At 33.7% G+C, this 15,320-nt stretch overlaps 1 non-coding gene across 1 annotated transcript; it reads right to left on the minus strand.

Annotated features, from left to right (window-relative positions):
* Positions 1–202: 202 nt before the first annotated feature.
* LOC124161628 lies at positions 203–309 on the minus strand. Its single transcript, XR_006865401.1, has one exon. It is a non-coding gene; the product is annotated as a U6 spliceosomal RNA (small nuclear RNA).
* Positions 310–15,320: the final 15,011 nt, after the last annotated feature.

Below are 15,320 nucleotides of genomic sequence, written 5' to 3' on the forward strand. Positions count from 1 at the left end.
TCTGCTATTTAAATAGTCATTTTCTTTTCAGTATTTCTGATTGTTTTTTTTTTTAATTATGGGGAAGGGATGTGGTTTGGGATTAGGGCCGAGATTGGCGTACGATGTCTGGAGCCTGGGTCCGGGGTATAGTCCCAGAGATCTACTAATTTGTCGTTTCCTGTGCGTGTCAGAGATTTCTTGAATACATGAATATTTGCTTAAAAATGTGGAACGCTTCACGATTTTGCGTGTCATCCTTGCGCAGGGTCCATGCTAATCTTCTCTGTATCGTTCCAATTTTAGTATATGTTCCGCCGAAGCGAGTACGTTGACTCAGAAGGGGATTCATTACGATCTTTGTCAGGAAAGGGAATGAACCAGTATTCTAGTGTCACTAAATCAAACTGAATTTTAACACTCAGTGGCATTATTTGCTGTGATATTGCGGCGGATATTTTATGTGTATGTTTTGTTCGCTATCGCTTATCGAAAAGCTTCAGCGTTAATTGTAAGACAACATACTTCGTCGGATCGGCCAGCTTACGAGAGAAGGTAAATTGACTTTCTGGACGTAGATTTATTATCTAGCATGAGCTGCACAATTTATGTGGTATTAAACACTGCACATACCTCGCATACATTTCCCTTTAATGATGTTGTTATAAAAAATATTTCGGGAAGTGGGAATGTTGTTCAAATTTCCCTCCCACTATAGAAAATACGAAAACTCGATTTCAAAACTGCGGCGAAAGTGGCGCCGCTCCATTTGTTGCAATACTTTTGAATCTGACTGTACATATTGGTATTCCTCACAATGCCCAATGGAAATATGTTTTGTATGTAGTCTCACGTTCGATATATATCGAATATGCTTTTTCTTCAAATATATCGAATTGCTAGAACATATAAGATTTTACATCCAAGGACATAGTTGACCAGGAATAATATAGTAGATACCCATAGACTGGAAGTTACACCAATAGGATTGCGGATTTTACAGTACAGATGGCAGTATTTTCGAAAGATCGATTCGATACTTATAGAAAATACGCAAATTTGCATAACTTGATTGCAATATAAGTTGGACCAAAGAAATTTTGGGAATGGGTATATCATGATATTCCTCACAATGCCCAATAGAAATATGTTCTGTATATGGTCTCACATGCGATATATATCGAATCTTCATTTTCCAAATTATATCGATTTGCCTTAACATTTAGGATTTTACATCCACAAGCATTGATGACCAGGAATTATAGAGTAGATGACGATAAACAGGAATTATAATGTACAGCATTGCGGATTTTACAGTGCTGATGGCATTTTAATCGAAAGATCGAATCGATTATTGTAGCAAATACGCAAATTGGCATAACTTGAATAGTATATGCGTTGGACCAATGAAATTTGGTGAATGGGTACAACTTGGTATTCCTCATAATTCCCAATGGAAACATTTTTTGTATATAGTCTCTCATTCGATATATATCGAATCTGCTTTTTCTTAAAATATATGGAATTGTTATAACACATAGGAATTTACATTAACGGGCAAAGTTGACCAGGAATTATATGGTAAATGGCCATAGACCGGAATTAAAATCAAAAGCATTGCGGATTTTACATTACAGATGCAGTATAGTCGAATGATCGAATCGATTATTATAGAAAATACGCAAATTGGCATAACTTGATTCGTATATCCTTTGGACCAATGAAATTTGGTGAATGTGTACATCCTGATATTCTTCACAAACCCCAATCGAAATATGTTTTGCATGTTGTGTCTCATTAGATATATATCAATTCAGCGTTTTCTTAAAATATATCGAATTGCTATAACATGCAGGATTTTACATCCGCGGGCGTATTTGACCATGAAATATAGGATAGATGACCAAACGGGAAGATAAATCAATAGGATTGCGAAATTTTAATTTCACGTGTCAGTATACTTGATAATTCGATATGATTATGGTAGCAAATATGCAAATTTTTGTATCTGTCTAACTAATGATGTTAAACCGAAGAAATTTTATGAATATGTTTATTATAGCATTGTTCATGCTGCACCAATTAAATATATTTGCTTTCCAAGCCCCCATTCGACACATATCAAATCTACGTTTTTGTGAAATATATCATAGAATTTAACATCTACGGGGACAGTTGAACATTCTTTGCTTCTTTCTCCAATTCAAGTTTCTTAACCGTATTCATATATTTATTGTAATCAATTCGTTTTCTTGTTATAAACCTTCCTTAGATATAAAAAATTAGAGCATTGAGAGACATACATCGTCAGTGGAATCCGAACATTACTTCATTATTTGAGACATATATATTCGGATAATCATTTCATTATTCTCTGTTCGTTTATTTTCTAAAAATGATGTTTTTAATTTCATTTAGTTTGCTGTATTCAAACATCATAAATAAAAAATGGGTGAGAAAATCACGAGGTGATACAATCCTACGGTAAGGGCAGAAATACGAAAAATCGGCTACATTTCATAAGTTCATCTACTATATTTTTCTACACAACGTAAATCATTCACATCAAAACGGTTTCCCGAAGCATTTATCACCGTGGTTACTAAGAAGGTCTTAAGTAATGTTGACTGTGAATGAGAGTATTGCCCGCCTATTTCACTCATTTAAACGTTATTGTGAATGTTTTATTAGCCATTTAAACCACTCATGTGCACATGACTCGACAACACTTGACACAACTATGTTCCCACCCCCCGTTTGATGAATTCAAGCGCCTATATACTCGTTCTTTTATATATCTAGATAGATTTCATCAAACAATAAAATGAGCCAGATATCGAATTTTTTTATTAATCAAGTAATGTAATATGATGAATTTATTGTGGAAACGTGGGGGAAGATATTTCTTTTTAAGAATAGCCCATATTCACAAGTTTTTGATATTACGCGCAGTCAACAATTTTGTGTATGCCTGCTCTTTTTTCGATATCTTTAATTATTTGGACGAATTAACTTAATTTTCAGTGCAATAAAGAGGAGAAGTAGTAAAAGAAAGCTGTCGGCGTAGATGACAAGTGCTGTTTGTAAAAAATTGGCGTGAATTGTAGCAGAAAACGCGAGAAATGTGCGGTTCGCCGTTTCAGCACGTGCGAAATTGTTCCTTTTTTTTCTCCATTCGCTTCAACCTCACGCCACACAGGTTCGAACGTCGACAAGTAGTAGAAAGGGTTAATATTTTAGGAAGAAACCATACCAAGGATCCCACTTAAGGCTTTGAAAGAGTTATTAGTAAAATTAGAAATTGCAATATTTCCACTGATTTTATTATAATAAAACTCAGTGGAAATACTGCAATGTTTTCCACTGAGTTTCCACTGCAATGAAACTTCCACTATATCTTGCCCAACATCATACAAGATACTTTGAAAGAGCTTATCGATGAAAAAATTTCAGTGGTCACTGATGAGCATGGAAAATAACGAATGGAATGGTGGTGAATGCGCAGTCATTTCCTGTAAATTCAACCTCATGAGCAAATACATATGTACACAGACAACAGCTTTCCCCAATAGCAAGCAAGAGTAGCCCAGCTGGCTCAATATTGTAAGAAATACAACTGACTCTGTCTACCATCTAAATGCTAAGGGAATGCTAAAATCTAAATTGTCTGCTAAGGGAATGTTTGAAACAATCAGAGGTTTGATCAGAGGAGAAAAATCAACAGTTTGAAACAAACAATATTGAGGTTCTCAAGCATTGTCTGCTAAGGGAATGTTTGAAACAATGCTTGAGAACCTCAATAAATATATTCCCTTAGCAGACAATGCTTAAGAACCTTAAAATAATATTTCTTTGATTAATCTGGCTTTGATGTTCCTCGGTCTTCAGGTGCAAGGGTCCAAATTCTCTCCTTGAATTAAGGCTCAAATGTGTGAAATAAAACCAATCTTTTTCAGGATAAAGTATCGAATTGTTTACTTTCACTATATTAAAATATTCAAACCTGAAATAAGATAAGTATTGGTAACCAAATTGGCACTCTTATATTTTAACATGAGGTATCTAGATGGGCACCACTGATTCTATGGCTCTGAAACAGCTTTTGATGGTAGATGCACCACTGATTCTATAGCTCTGAAGCTACTTTTGATGGTAGATAATTTGCTAGGAGGTTTTAATAGTACATAACCTGTGTTTGGCTACGAACAGCACTTAGGCAATAAAGTCGCAATTTTTTCCGTTGAAGGCTACACATCAGAACACACAGAGAAGAGAAGACTTCTCTTGCTTACGGTGCCTTTCCAAATCTTTTTCTATCAAAAGAATGAGAGGTCATTTTACTTTAGTCACAAAAAGTACAATGATTAGTAAACTTCCACACTCTAAAGGCTCATTTGCCTTACAAATTCATAAATATGTCATACCATCTTATGAGCAAATCAGTCATTCTCACTATTTTACCCACACGCGCTGTATTGGTTGCATCAATTTGCCTTTCTCAGCATCCAAAGAAAACTCGAACAGTATCTTGTATACATTACGTACGAAACTTGCTAAATCCTTTCTTTGTCACGCAATCTTTCACTTGCCTCACTTATTCCTATATATTTATCTCGAAGAAATACCAAGCCGTACACCAGATATTGTTAATGGACTTACCTACAATTTTTATTGTAGTACTTTGACCAACATATCCTTTGGAAAAGGAAATACGAAAATATTTTCACCTCATAACATATATCCTCAGAATTAATTATGAATTCTATAGTGACATCACATGCTATTTAATCAGAATGCAATCAGTAGGTACGATCTCTTTCTCTCTTTCAATTGCCAAATAAGAAACTTGGCTGTTCTTCTAATTCAAACTGTCTTTGTAAACACCGACACATTTTAAATTCGTTGATGAAGTCAGCAAAACCAGGTAATAACAGATTTTTATACCTACACTCCTGTTACACCTCCTTCCTTCCCTCCGATATGTAATTCTAGTATTTTTCATCAACTCACTTGGCTGGCACAAATCATAACAAACTCCTAACGCGGCGCAAATATTGCATAACTTCAACATTTTCAGGGGTTTAGCACACGATCTCCGACTGCAGTTCATAGAATAGACAATATTATTTATTGTATGGCGATTATTATCAAACTTGAGATGTTTGTAAGGATTTCGTAGCGTATACCGTAGAATAGCATGAAAAGAGTGGTCCGTTCCGGATATATCACCGGTCTTATGGAAATATTTCACTTATTTAATTGCTATTATGGTGCTAAAAATATTGGAAATTGATTGCTGATATCGTAGATACGGATAAAAACAGAGGATGCTGCACTTGGTCGATAAATTCTTCCGTATATTATCGAAGGGTACTTCAGCATTTCAAAACATCCGCCATTTTCAACAGTTTAAACTTCACGTTAACTTTTTACCCGAGGGGAATCCATGGTTTAGCTTGACTACCACTTTAACGCTCAGATTTGACTTAACCATTTTACTTAACTTTTTTTGACTTAACAATTTCTTCTGCTTGATGGTGCCCCTTCTATTTGCCAATATAACACTATGTAAATCTTGGCGAGTCACTAATGCTGTATCCATAATTAACTGTGAACGTCCTTCGGCACAAACTTCAGCAAGGAATACTGAAGGGAAACTGATACTGACCACTCGGCTGGAAATGAGCGTGCCAATCGCATAGACGGCATATTTTGGGAAAACCTAATTTGTAGAATGGAAACACTTGCACGTGTCCATAGTAAGAGAACAAATCTGGGTGCATTGTAGTAGCCGCCGAGGAAAAACGGCTTGGAGGGCGCGCGAACCGTTAGGTTTTTACCATCCGCACGCGGCTCCCGCGGACCCAGGGATATAATCGTCAGAAGAGGGTACAAACCATAAATAACAGCAAATAAGAAGTAGTTGAGTACAATGCACTCACACTTAAGGGATAATCCAGTCTCTCAAAAGTACTTCGACGCATGTCATCCTAAGTTCCCGAGTGCCTACTCGGTGTATTGCGGCTCACGGGGAGCGAAAACAGCCCGACATCATTTTGCTTTACCACAAAAAAATCGGAGGGGAGCAAGTTGGAGCAAGATTTTTCTTTCCCGTCCTATAATATAGACTTCAGTCTAACTCTTGGAGTAAATATCTTAGGGGCGGCAAGTGGCGGTAACTACTTTTATCCTAGCATTAGGTAAAAAAATAAAGAAAAACTGATATTTTTAGCAATTTATAAAGTTAATAAATAACAATTGACTAAAACAAAAGTTCACTCTAATGAGCTAAAAGAATGGTTCTATCAAATATGCTCAAAAATTCCGAATTATGAATTATATTCCATTGACGGGGGAACAAACGTTAAACTTTTACGTATAAATCGCGCACTCACAATTTCATAGATTTTTATTGATTTTTGGCAGGCTATAAAAATTAAACAAAAAATTTTGAGAAAAAATTAAATTCAGTTTTAGATGCCCAAAACCTTCTAAAATGATAATATACCATTCCCAGTTCGAAATTAAAAAGTCGATATTTTGATTTTTGGCCAGCTTTTTTCGATTTCAGCCCACTGTGCGTTGTCAGTAGTAACGGAATCATTTAAGTCAAATTCAACACGCGAAAAAGATTCAGTTCCTTTCGACTCAGGAATGACTTAAAACCATTATATCGAAGTACAAAAAGTGTCCGGTGTTGTTATCAGATACGGGGAAGCAAAATATTTCGTGAAGATTAGTCACACGGCTGGCAAGACGAAATTTACGGCGCTGAATTCGCGGAAGAATGCCGACAGAGAAACTATACCCGGTAGATTCAATCTACTATTGTTAAAATATCATGGGAAAGTTCTTTTTTAGTGCGTAAACATTATTGTGAGGAGAGTTTTTTCCCGGGCTCATAATCTATTTTTGTTCATTCATCACTGACAGCAGTTGCGCGATTATTTCAAATGCTCAATTAAACGAAGTGATCTAAGCACCGGAAAGGTCTTAGTCACGGAATATCCCGGGTACCGGAGGCGTAACTAGGAATATGCTTTGGGGTTGATGGTAGTACCTGGGGGGGGACTTCACCCCCCCTCCCCCCGGAGTCAACTAGGTATCCCATGAAATTAAAAAAACGCATGCCTGTAAATACGTTTTGCATCATTTTGGAACCTAAAATTTAGCTTTACGAAGATGCAGTTGCTGTTCATCAAAGCTAGACTTTTGTTTAATTTTTTTAAATTTCTCTGAGGCTTTGGAGAGGGATCTATCCCCTCATCCCCCAACCATAATTACGCCTCTACCGGGTGCTTCATATTATATATGGCATGGTATTTAGAGGGAGGAAACGGACAACTGGGGTCATTTTCACCACGAGGTAAGGAAGGGAGTACATAAACCCTGTGTTGAAATAAGTGATTGTAACAATAGGCTTAACCAGGGCTTAACGTCCCATCTGCCAGACAGAGTGTTGCACTGGAAGTTCCGTCCACACTACTCTCAAGCAGGGATACAGCCATATCTGAAAGCTTTCCGCCTCTGAAAGGATATTAACCCGGGTCCATAGGGTGTGAAGCCTTCGTGATGCATTAGTGAAATCTTGCTCCCTAATTACGGGGTTATTTTGGATGACTTTCCTCACGTATTTCATTTCTTCAATCTCCAATCTCGGGTTTGCCTGTAGGTCGTAAAATAAATTTCCTGAAAACTGCTGTTAATTACACAAATTTTTTTTTTCAAAAATTGGCTTCTCTGAACATTTAGTGTCATCATTCCGATATCAGTCGAGTATGAAAACCTTGCAGCTTAGTACAAGAAAACTAAAATATCTCCCATTTTCACCTAATGCGAACCCGACCCTAACCCGAACCCTAACCCGAACCCTAACCCTAACCCAAACCCCAACCCTAACCCTACCCCTTACCCTAACTTTGGAAAATATAACGAATCATTTCAAAAAGGCAAAATTCCAAATTTTGACCCCGCGACCATTAAATCCTTATTTATCAACTGATTTCAATCGAATAACTTTTATTATATGTATTTTTCCTTTTTTAACCGTGCTATAGAATGTCATTGAATTGCGACGTAAAATTTGGAAAAAAGAACGAATCATTTCAAAAAGGGAAAATTCCAAATTTTGACCCTCCGACCGTAAAATCCTTATTTATCAACCGATTTCAATCGAATAACTTTAAGAATGTGTGCGTTTAACTCAAGCACCATGCTATAGAAGATCATTGAATTGTGACGTAAACTTTGGAAAATATAACGAATCATTTTAAAAAGGCAAAATTCCAAATTTTGACCCTCCGTACGTAAAATCCTTATTTATCAATTGATTTCAATTAAATAACTTTTATAATGTGTATTTTTGCGTCAATAACCAAGCTATAGAATATCATTGAATTGCGACGTAAACTTTGGAAAAAATAACGAATCATTTCAAAAACGAAACTTCCAAATTTTGACCCTCCGACCGTAAAATCCTTGTTTCTCAACCGATTTCAGTAGAATAACTTTTAAAATATGTGTGTTTACGCGAAATACCATACTGTGATATATCATTGAATTGGGACATAAACTTTGCATACTATAACAAACCATTTCAAAAAGGCAAAATTCAATATTTTGACCCTCCGACCGTAAAATCCTTATGTATCAACCGATTTCAATAAAAAACATTTATAATGTGTTTTTTTGCGTAAATAACCGTGCTATAGAATATCATTGAATTGCGACGTAAACTTTGTATAATATATAACGAATCATTTCAAAAAGGCAAAATTCCAAATTTTGACCCTCCGACCGTTTAATTCCTTATTTATTAACAAATTTCAGTCGAATAACTTTTGAAATATGTTTTTTTACGCGAAGCATCATGCTGTGATATATCATTGAATTGCAACATAAACTTTTCATAATATAACGAACCATTTCAAAAAGGCAATATTCAATATTTTGACCCTCCGACCGTAAAATCCTTATGTATCAACCAATTTCAATTAAAAAACATTTATAATGTGTTTTTTTGCGTAAATAACCATGCTATAGAATATCATTGAATTGCGACGTAAACTTTGGAAAATATAAGGAATCATTTCAAAAAGGCAAAATTCCAAATTTTGACCCTCCGTACGTTAAATCCTTATTTATCAACTAATTTCAGTCGATTAACTTTTAAAATATGTTTTTTTACGCGAAGCATCATGCTGTGATATACCATTGCATTGCGACGTAAACTTTGGAAAATATAACGAACCATTTCAAAAAAAGGCAAATTTCCAAATTTTGACCCTCCGACTGTTAAATCTTTACTTATCAACTGATTTCAATCGAATAACTTTTTGAATATGTGTTTGTACGCGATGCATCATGCTGCGGAATATAATTGACTTGCAATATAAACTTTGGATAACATAACGAATCATTTCAAAAAGGCAAAATTCCGATTTTTGACCCTCCGACCGATAATTCCTTGATTCATAACCGAGTTTAATCAAATAACTTTTCAAATGTGTGTGTGTACGCTAAGCACAATGTTGCGGAATATAATTGACTTGCGACGTAATCTTTGGAAAATATAACGAATCATTTCAAAAAAGGAAAATTCCAAATTTTGACCCTCCAACCGTAAATTCCTTATTTATCAACCGATTTGAGTCAAATAACTTTTAAAATATGTTTTTACGCGAAACATCATGCTGTGATATATCATTGAGTTGTAACGTAAAGTTTGCATAATATACCGTACCATTTAAAAAGGCAAAATTCCATATTTTGACCCTCCGACCGTAAAATCCTTATTTATCATCCGATTTCAATTCAATAACTTTTATAATGTGTATTTTTGCGAAAATAACCACGCCATAGAATATCATTGAATTGCAACGTAAACTTTGGAAAATATAACGAATCATTTCAAAAAGGCAAAATTCCGATTTTTGACCCTCCGACCATAAATTCCTTATTTATCAACCGATTTTAGCCCAATAACTTTTAAAATATGTATTTTTACGCGAAAAATCAGGCTCTGATATATCATAGAATTGCGACGTAAACTTTGCATAATATACCGTTACATTTTAAAAATGCAAAATTCCATATTTTTACCCTCCGACCGTTTAATCCTTAATTATCAACCGATTTCAATGGAATAACTTTTATAATGTATATTGTTTTGTATATAACCATGCTATAGAATATCATTGAATTGCGACATAAACTTTGGAAAATATAACGAATCATTTCAAAAAGGCAAAATTCCGAATTTTGACACTCCGACCGTTTAATCCTTGTTTTACAACCAATTTCAATCAAATAACTTTTAAAATATGTGTTTGTACGCGTAGCATCATGCTGTGATAAATCATTGCATTGCGACGTACACTTTGCTTAAAGTAACGAACCATTTCAAAAAGGCAAAATTCCAAATTTTTGACCCTCCGACCGTAAATTCCTTATTTATCAACTGATTTCGGTTGAATAACTTTTAAAATATGTGTTTTTACGCGTAGCATTATGCTGTGATAAATATTTGATTTGCGATGTAAACTTTGCATAATATAAGGAACCATTTCAAAAAGGCAAAATTCCATATTTTGACCCTCCGACCGTAAAATCCTTATTTATCAATTGATTTTAATGGAATAACTTTAATAATGTGTATTTTTGCGTAAATAACCATGCTATAGAATATCATTGAATTGCAACGTAAACTTTGGAAAATATAATGGATCATTTCAAAAAGGCAAAATTCCAAATTTTGACCCTCCGACCGTTAATTTCTTATTTATCAACCGATTTCAATTAAAAAATGTTTAAAATGTGTGTTTGTACGTAAAGTACTATGCTGCGGAATATAATTGAATTGCAAAGTAATCTTTAAAAAATATAACGAATCATTTCAAAAATGCCAAATTCCGAATTTTTACCCTCCGACCGTAAAATCCTTGTTTCTCAACAGATTTCAATCGAATAACTTTTAAAATGTGTTTTTTTACGCGAAGCTATATGCTGTGATATATCATTGATTTGCGATGTTCACTTTGCATAATATAACGAACCATTTCAAAAAGGCAAAATTCCATATTTTGACCCTAAGACCGTAAAATCCTTATTTATCAATTGATTTTAATGGAATAACTTTTATGTATATTTTTTGGTAAATAACCATGCTATAGAATATCATTGAATTAAGACATAAGCTTTATAAAATATAAAAAATCATTTCAAAAAGGCAAAATTCCAAATTTTGACCCTCCGACTATAAATTCCTTATATATCAACTGATATCAGTCCAATAACTTTTAAAATATGTTATTTTATGCGGAAAATCATGCTGAGATATATGATTGAATTGCGACGTAAACTTTGCATAATATAACGAACCATTTCAAAAATGCAAAATTCCGAATTTTGACCATCCGACCGTAAAATCCTTATTTATCAACTGATTTCAATTGAATAACTTTTATAATGTGTAATTTAGCGCAAATAACCAAGCTATAGAATATCATTGAGTTGCGACGTAAACTTTGGAAAATATAACGAATCATTTCAAAAAGGCAAAATCCCGAATTTTGACCCTCCGACCGTAAAATCCTTGTTCCTCAACCGATTTGCATCGAATAACGTTTAACATGTGTGTTTGTACGCGAAGCACTATGCTACAGATTATATTTGAATTGCGACGTTATCTTTGGAAAATATAACGAATCATTTCAAAAAGGTAAAATTCCGAATTTTGACCCTCCGACATTGTTTCTCAACAGATTTCAATCGAATAACTTTTAAAATGTGTGTTTTTACGCGAAGCTATATGTTGTGATATATTATTGATTTGCGATGTAAAATTTGCATAATATAACGAACCATTTCAAAAAGTCAAAATTCCATATTTTGACCCTCCGACCGTAAAATCCTTATTTATCAATTGATTTTAATGGAATAACTTTTATAATGTGTATTTTTTCGTAAATAACAATGTTATAGAATATCATCGAATTAAGACGTAAGCTTTATAAAATATAACAAAGCATTTCAAAAAGGCAAACTTCCAAATTTTGACCCTCCGACCGTAAAATCCTTGTTTCTCAACCGATTTCAGTCGAATAACTTTTAAAATATGTGTGTTTACGCGAAACATCATGCTGTGATATATTATTGAATTGCGACATAAATTTTCATAATATAACGAACCATTTCAAAAAGGCAAAATTCCATATTTTGACCCTCCGACGGTAAAATCCTTATGTATCAACCGATTTCAATTAAAAAACATTTATAATGTGTTTTTTTGTGTAAATAACCATGCTATAGAATATCATTGAATTGCGACGTAAAATGTGGAAAAAAGAACGAATCATTTCAAAAAGGCAAAATTCCAAATTTTTACCCTACGACCGTATATTCCTTATTTATCAACCGATTTCAGTCAAATAACTTTTTAAATATGCGTTTTTACGCGAAACATCATGCTGTGATATATCGTTGAATTGCGACGTAAACTTTGGAAAATATAACGAATCATTTGAAAAAGGCTAAATTCCAAATTTTGACCCTCCGACCGTAAAATCCTACATTATTAACCGATTTCAATGGAAAAACTTTTAAAATGTGTATTTTTGAATAAATAACCATGTTCTACGTAAACTTTGGAATATATAACGAATCATTTCAAAAAGGCAAAATTCCGAATTTTGACCCTCCGACCGTAAAATCCTTGTTTCTCAACCGATTTCAATCAAATAACTTTTAAAATGTGTGTTTATTTGCGAAGCACTATGATGCGTAATATAATAAAATTGACACGTAATCTTTGGAAAATGTAACGAATCATTTCAAAAAGGCTAAATTTCAAAATTTGACCCTCCGACCGTTTAATCCTTATTTATCAACTGATTTCAATCGAATAACTTTAAAAATGTGTGTTTTTACGCGACGCATCATGCTGCGGAACATAATTGAGATGCGATGTAAACATTGGAAAATTCAACGTATCGTTTCAAAATGACAAAATTCCAAATTTTGACCCTCCGACCGTAAAATCCTTATTCATCAACTGATTACAATTGAAAAACTTTTAGAATATGTGTTTTTAGGTGAAGCACCATGCTATCGAAGATCATTGAATTGCAACGTAAACTTTGGAAAATATTACGAATCGTTTCAAAAAGGTAAAATTCAAAATTTTGACCCTCCGACCGTTAAATCCTTATTTATCGATTTATTTTAATGTGTGTGTTTACGCAAAGCATTTTGCTGCGGAATATTATTGAATTGCGATGCAAACTATGGATAATATAACGAACCATTTATAAAAGGCTAAATTCCAAATTTTGACCCTCCGACCGTAAATTCCTTATTTATCAACCGATTACAGTCAAATAACTTTTAAAATGTGTGTTTTTACGCGACGCATCATGCTGTGATATATCATAGAATTGCTACGTAAACTTTGGAAAATATTACGAATCATTTCAAAAAGGCTAAATTCCAAATTTTGACCCTCCGACCGTTAAATCCTTATTTATCAACTGATTTCAATCAATTTACTTTTAAGAAGTGTGTTTTTACGCGACGCATCATGCTGCGGAATATCATTGAATTGCGACGTAAACTTTGATAAATAGAACGAATCGTTTCAAAAAGGCAAAATTCAAAAATTTGACCCTCCGACCGTGAAATGCTTATTTATCAACTGATTTCAATCGAATAACATTTAGAATGTGTGTCTTTACGTGAAACATCATGCTGTTTAATATCATTGAATTGCAACGTCGACCTTGGAAAATATAACGAATCGTTTCAAAAAGGCAAAATTCCAAATTTTGACCCTACGACCGTAAAATCCTTAATAATCAACCACTTTCAATCGAGTAACATTTAAAATATGTATCTTTAAGTGAAACATCATGCTGTATAATATCATTGAATTGCAACGTCAACTTTGGAAAATATAACGAATCATTTGAAAAAGGCAAAATTCTAAAATTGGACATTCCGACCTCAAAATCCTTATTTATATGCCGATTTCAATCGAATATCTTTTAGAATGTGTGTTTTTACGTGAAGCACCATGCTGTAGAAGATCATTGAATTGCATATCGTTTCAAAAAGGCAAAATTCCAAATTTTGACCCTCCGACCGTAAAATCCTTATTTATCAACCGATTTCAATCAATTAACTTTTTCAATGTGTCTTTTTACGTGAAATATCATGCTGTATAATAAAATTGAATTGCAACGTCAACTTTGGAAAATAGAACGAATCATTTGAAAAAGGCAAAATTCCCAATTCGAACCCTCCGACCTCAAAATCCTTATTTTAATACTTATTTCAATCAAATAACTTTTAGAATGTGTGTTTTTTCATGAAGCACCATGCTGTAGAAGATCAATGAATTGCAACGTGAACTTTGGAAAATAGAACGAATCATTTGAAAAAGGCAAAATTCCGAATTTGGACCCTGCGACCTCAAAATCCCTATTTATATACCGATTTCAATCAAATAACTTTTTAAAAGTATGCTTTTACGTGAAGCACCACGCTGTAGAATATCATTGAAGTGCGACGTAAAATTTGGAAAATATAGCGAATCATTTAAAAAGGCAAAATTCCAAATTTTGACCTTCCGACCGTAAAATCCTTATTTATCATCCGCATTCAATCGAATATCTTTTAGAATGTGTGTTTTTACGTGAAGCACCATGCTGTAGAAGATCATTGAATTGCATATCGTTTCAAAAAGGCAAAATTCAAAATTTTGACCCTACGACCGTAAAATCCTTATTTATCAATCGATTACAATCGAATAACTTTTAAAATGTGTGTTTGTACGCGAAGCACTATGATGCGGAATATAATTGAATTGCAACGTAAACTTTGGAAAATATAACGAATCATTTCAAAAAGGCAAAATTCCAATTTTTTACCCTCCGACCGTCAAATCCTTATTTTTCAACCGATTTCATGTCAGAACCGTAATTTAAAAAATTAAACTTAAAATTATAAAAACGTGTGTTTGGTATGAATATTCTTGCTAATAAACGCGAGTTCACTAATGAAAATGATAAAATGAATAAAATTCAGTTTGATATGAATGTTCTTCTTACAAACACGAATACACCACTCGAAATGAAAAATTAAAAAAGTGAGATTGATATGAATATTCTTGTTATATACGCGAATACACCATTCGAATTGAAATAATTACATAGGTGACTTTGATGTGGTTTTTCTTATTGCAAACGCAAATTCACCAATCGTAATGAAAAAATTTAAAAAGTTAGTTCAATATGAATATTCTTGTAACAAACACGAATTCACCACTCAAGATGAAAAAATTAAAA

Source organism: Ischnura elegans, chromosome 6 (genome assembly GCF_921293095.1).
Source record: "Ischnura elegans chromosome 6, ioIscEleg1.1, whole genome shotgun sequence".
Classification (NCBI taxonomy): Eukaryota; Metazoa; Arthropoda; class Insecta; order Odonata; family Coenagrionidae; genus Ischnura; species Ischnura elegans.